This window comes from Asterias amurensis, chromosome 13 (assembly GCF_032118995.1).
Source record: "Asterias amurensis chromosome 13, ASM3211899v1".
Classification (NCBI taxonomy): domain Eukaryota; kingdom Metazoa; phylum Echinodermata; class Asteroidea; order Forcipulatida; family Asteriidae; genus Asterias; species Asterias amurensis.
Window position 1 is genome coordinate 9,843,826 of NC_092660.1, and position 6,526 is coordinate 9,850,351.

Below are 6,526 nucleotides of genomic sequence, written 5' to 3' on the forward strand. Positions count from 1 at the left end.
TATCAGATGAAATAATAGTACAACACAAATCTAGATTAACATCGACCCCTCCCTCCGATTTACATTTAACTACAACAACCACAACAATACCTCTTGAAAATAACTCCAAAAAGTGGGGGAAATGTTAGCAACATATATAAAATATAGATATATTTATCCTCAAAGGCTACCATAGGCTCTAGGTGCTATAAATAACCATAGACATCCATACAGCAAGCAAAGCAAGACGCAATTTCGTAATGTTTGGAGAGAAGATAAAGGATCTGCTACACGGTAAAACAAAATATGCCATTCCTAACTTTTGTAAGCACTTTTAAACAAAACTTCCAAACATCACAAACAATAATGAAAGAACAGGATGCCAAATCCCCATAGCAGGATCGTATAGTATTGTGTGTGGGATAGTGTCAGCTAGAATAGAGGGTCGCCTCCTGAATATTGGCCCGATTTGAAAGAACCTAAATCACAAAACTTCAATTCAACTCACATTTATTTCTCAACAAAAGTACAACAAACAAAATTTCCAAACAGTTTTAGGCCGATTCGACATTAGCCAAAACATACTTAGAGTAACTAAAAGGCATTTGTTTTTAAATACAATACTACAAGAAGGCAGACACCGAATAGCAGTATAGCCGGGGCTATTTTGACACACATAGTGAAGGTTTTGCTTATCACATTGCAGAGGGCGCTGTTTTAGAAAATAAGTACGATACGTGTTGTCTATACTGATTGGGGTCTAATTTGACTGCATTTCTTGTCTTTTTATCCGCCCTGTTTTGTTAATAAAGAAACCGCCTTTCCTATATATTGCTTAGTTGTTTTGATGTTGGTAGATCTATATTTTTCATTCCAATTTGCCAGCAACAGGTATTCTCAATTCTCTGGTTGATTTGAGATTGCCGGGAAGCCCTAATCTAGATTTGATGTCTGATTTTAAAGCTATACCGATTGGTTTATATTTGTATTTTTAAGTATATTTTACTTTTTTTGTATATAAATAATATTCGTCTGTCTGAAATACACTCCTGGATGGGCAATGGAGGTTTTATTGAGTCTCACACATTCTATGAAGACAATTTTTTTAAGCATGGAGCCATGGTTTCAGTATGTGTTTATGTATTTTATTTTTTATTAAAATAATACTTTTGTCACAGTAATGAAAGTAATTGGGTGTAAATATCAAACTATACCAGCTATATGACAATTAAACTGCGTTCCAATTTACAAGAGAAGGATGTGCTCGTATGGACGTCTGAACAACACATCAAAACGACAACAAAGCCAAACCACCAAAACAACAACAAAAACAAACCATAAAAAAAAACTCATCCGATTGCGTTTTCAACATCTGCTGTTACTTAACGATTCCCCACAACCATATCCGTATTATTAATGAACGATATTCTATTTTCGTGCGATGTGTGTGGTAAACTTACTGACCGCATTATTTTATGTCTGGTTTTAAAGCTACCGATGGGTATATTTTTTGTATTTAAGTATAATTATTTTACTTTGTTTTTGTATAAATAATATTCGTCTGTCTAAAACACACTGCTGGTTGTGCAGGATAATGGAGGTTTTATTGGGTCTCACACATTCTATGAAGAATTTTTTTAACCATGGAGCCATGGTTTTAGTATGTATTTATGTCTTTTTATTTTTTATTAAAACAATACTTTTGTCACAGTAATGAAAGTTATTGGGTGTAAATATCAAACTATACCAGCCTATATTATGACGATTAAACTGCGTTCCAATTTACCAGAGAGGGAAATGCTCGTTTGGATGTCTGAACAACACAGCAAAACACCAACAACAACAAACCACCAAAACAACAACAAAAACAAACCACCAAAACAAAACCTCATCCGATTGCGTTTTCAACACCTGCTGTTACTTAACGGTTTCCCACAACCATATCCGTATTGTTAGTGAACGATATTCTATTTTCGTGCGATGTGTGTGATAAACTTAACTGACCGCATTATTTTATCAGTCGGAATTCGCTGGTACACATTTAGCCGCCGCACAATTTTTAATCACCGGAAGTAATGGAAACGGGTGATAAGTTTCTGAACTAACTAAATTAAAGGGGGAGGCTAAAAGGCTTAAAGTCTGATGTGTTTTAACATTTGAGGGAACAATATTACCATTCTCAATTTAAAAAAACCCTATTACTTCAGATGTTTTTTACAATGAAATACCAAGTAATTTTTATGCTAACAATTTTTTTTAAATAGTAATTACCTACTGTGTCCGTGTGAATAAAAAAGTAACGTTACACATGTAACTTGACGTGAAGTTGATAATTATTGTCTCTGGCCATTTGCCCAGAACTAGAGATAAGCTTCTTATCAAACACAAATCTTCCTGCGCTTTAATACGCACTTCCGATTGCAGATTTACTCTAAAAGCCTATTTAGTTATTAGGTCACACTCTTTAGTCTACCACATTTAAAGGTTCCGCGCTAATGGTTTGTTTATGTTTACAGTCTGTCTTAAGATAAAAACCAGTCAACAAATACAAAGTCAATATTTATGGTTTCAGAAAATTTCATGAAAACGGGGGTACCACTACTTAAAAAGTCTATGGGTATGTTCAGACAGCGTACTAACTTAGACCCGAACCGGTCTAACTTTTACGAGCAGCGGGGGGTGGTCGTAAAAATAAAACCCCCTTGCGTTCAGACAGCACAGAGTTAAACCCGATCCGGTTTATCTTCGGTTTTAAGAGGTCAAAGTAGACGCGACCCCAATGCTCTAACATCCGGTTTTATTCATCAGATTCACGCACCGAGTATGCCGAGATACTGAGTGCCCCATGCCATGGATGATCATCAGGGCATAATTATTGGATACAAATGGCTCAATCGAACGCAGCAACAGTTTTACGGTTGGGAGTACACGGGCACTTAAAACAAACATGAACACGACTCGATTTTTTTTTTTTAAACAAACAAAATATTGATACAAACCGCCGAGAAAACTCACCAAAATATTGTCCATATTCCATGAAACAGAACACTTTTCATTTTTGTGTTTTGTTTTATACCACTGTTTCCGATTTAAATACTTTTAGTTTGTACTTCAATCGATTGGAAGTTGCGATCTCTCAAAAGCTGGTCAACGTGACAACTACACACGTGCAAGTTACGTAAATACATGTACTTTGCAGTATTTTCCCAACTTCCCAACAACAACGTGGTGATATTGCTGGTGTAGGGAATTTCCCCTACACACAGCCTCGCGCCCACTGCAGTTCATTCTCCTAGATTGAAAGTACAGCACGCTAGTAACGGTGACAGCAATAGAAAGGCACATCCACGGGATCGGTGATGGATAACTATGGGATATCAGAGAGTGATCACTATGGGATGGCAGCGCTGTACATGTGAAAAGCATTAAAAAATATGCTTCTTCGCTGCGCTCGTAGTATACGCATGAAAAACAGTTTCAATTTATTATAGGACACTCAACAAAAAAATCTTAGAAAATATAATTTTGTTTCAGAATTTAATAAATCATGGGCGTGGGCCTGTGTTAAACTGCATACACCGATCGAGAGGGTTTCGCCAACTCGGTAAGCGGCAAGAAAGTAATATAAATACTCGGTGCTTTTCAGCATCAGAGGCAACAGAAACCGTATACAAGCACTCCGGGTCCCGGGCGTGTGCATTGAACCACACAATGGGTCGTCCGTTGTGAGTTAAAACCGGATGTCATTCTGTCCACACGCAGTGTTAAAAGATAAACCCGAACCGGTTTAGACTTAGACCGCCTCGCTGGACGGTTTAAGTTTTGGGGTTTAAACCCGATCCGGTCTAACTTTATTTGCGTTCACACGCACAAAAGTTGAACCCGAACCGGTCTAAGTGGACTTAGACCAACTTTAGTACGGCGTGTGAACGACCTCTGTGATTAATACACGACACACAGATGTTTAGTTATAATGTTGTTGCTGGTTATGCAACATTCGATTTTAATACACTCACTGACCGGTACAATATCTTTACTAATAATAAGACCATGGATACATGCCTTCAGTCCTATCTCCCAACACCTTCAAATGCTCCAATAGACTGTATTATTATTTTTATTTACTCTGGCTTTTATTCTTTGCTCTGAATTGTAAATTTCTTCATAACTATAGACATCCTCTTTATTATATAAAGCAAAATAATCTCCTTGTGTATGAATGCTTTTAACTTTAGTGAATACTTAAAAATAAACATATATCTCTTTGCAAAAAGGGAATGAAATAATGGAATGTAGGGAAATTGAAACATTTATGTCTACGTTAAATATAATCAGTCATCATGTACATGTACTTTGGTTAGAACTTCTGCAAAGGCATTTATTTTATAAGCGATTTGTTGTTTATGACCTATTGTTGCCAGTCTGACGCCATATTGACAGGATATAATGTTGTCCAACATCAGTGTACAAACTTCTTCTGACAACGCCCTCATTTTATTGAAACCCCTTTTAAATATGGAGGAGGGGTTGGGGGTTGGGGTGGGGGGTGGGGGAGTTGTCCACGGGACACCTGCATTTGAGAAGCAATATTCAGTTAGTCTTCTTGAGGAAGAATCTAAATTATTTACTATTCCCAAACAACCCCCTTAAGTTTTCCAGCCTAAATCTAGTAAAGGTTTTGCCTTCAAATCCTTGGTTAAAAAAAACATATTTAAAGGATAATTTTCAACCAAAAACAGTGAAAATGAAAATATCTGAAAGCACTCTAGCATGTTCCTAATTACTTCCAGAATTTGCAGTCAGCAAATCATTGGTAAAAACAAATTAATAAAATTATAAATTAAACAAACAATTCGTGTTGAACTACCCTGCCTCATAGTCTCCTGGATAGGGAAGCTTTCTCGTTTATAAATAAACACAGTACTGACTTTTAAATTAACCATTTCCCAAGTTCTCAGAGGAGAAAACACACACAGCTCTAGTGGGATTCGAACCAAAGAGTCCCTGCATCCTAAAGGAGGGCCCAACTTTAAAGCATTGCTTACTGCGGAACTCTGTGCTTACAGCCCATAGAGAAAATGCACAATAAAGGGTGCTGATTACCAGCCCCAAAACCATGTCATACAAAACATTGGTAACTGGTATCCCGCTCATTTTTGCCAAGTAGAAAGCTCTTAAAGCCAGTGGACACTATTGGTAATTGTCAAAGACTAGGCTTCACAGTTGGTGTATCTCAACATATGAATAAAATAACAAACCTGTGAAAATTTGAGCTCAATCGGTCATCGAACTTGCGAGATAATAATGAAAGAAAAAAAAACACCCTTGTCACACGAAGTTCTGTGCATTTAGATGGTTGATTTCGAGACCTCAAGTTCTAAATCTGAGGTCTCGAAATCAAATTCGTGTAAAATTACTTCTTTCTCGAAAACTATGGCACTTCAGAGGGAGCCGTTTCTCACAATGTTTTATACCATCAACCTCTCCCCATTACTCTTTACCAAGTAAGGTTTTATGCTAATAATTATTTTGAGTAATTACCAATAGTGTCCACTGCCTTTAAGCAATATTTTCTGCCCAAACAGCTCTATTACAGCCAGCCCCTAGTACTTCCAAAAGAACCGATTATACACAGTGCTTATCCAGACTCAAATTGTTGTTTGCCTAATGCTCATTCTCTAAGGACTTCTGAAAAAAACCTTCACAATTATTTGTCCAAAGTGCATTTATTTTGTTTGCTCTATAAAACTTCCAAATAGCACGGTACAAACCAGCTGGGTTTTAATTTTAATGTGCTAAAAATAAGAGCAATAACAAATTACACATCATTCCAAGAACTGTTAACGTAAAATGCTGGTATTTTCTTGTAAAATGTGCTAAAAAAAGGACAAATATAAATGACATAATCATCCCAAGTACTAATTAAATGTAAGATGCTGGCTGGTATTGTCCTTGATGTGTCTAGCATCACTGTATTAATAACCATCAGAATTAAATTGATCATTTCAAAGAAATGTGCTAATTACAATCACTCATGCGGACAGATACTACTGGTTGGTAATCTCAATAGACCTGTTGCCTAACGCGAAACGCTACGGGGCGCTGAAGCCACACGGTGAGGGGACTTTGCATCCTATGCAAGATGTCCATAGAGTCGAGTATTAGGCAAACGTACAAACGAGGTCCCATAAAAACTGTGACATTGCCTCATTTTGCCAACCTGTAGTGTAAGCCCGGTTCACACTTTACATGAAAGCAAATGCAAAACAAGTTATGGTGATGGCATAATCACGATAATCATGTGGCTGTTTTTCGAATTGTGACACAAGAAAATTCTCCTCGCTTTCACGTGAAATTTACACATTTCAATCTTCTTGGGAAAAGTCTATAGCCTTTCATCACAGAGGTTGAAATTTTATGAATGTCGCGAACTTTACTACGTGAAAACTTGACGTTACATCTAAAATAGATGATGTGCGTGAAGAAATGATATCGTTTTGAATATCAGTCTTGTAAAAGGGACGGGGGGGGGGGGGGGGGGGGGGGG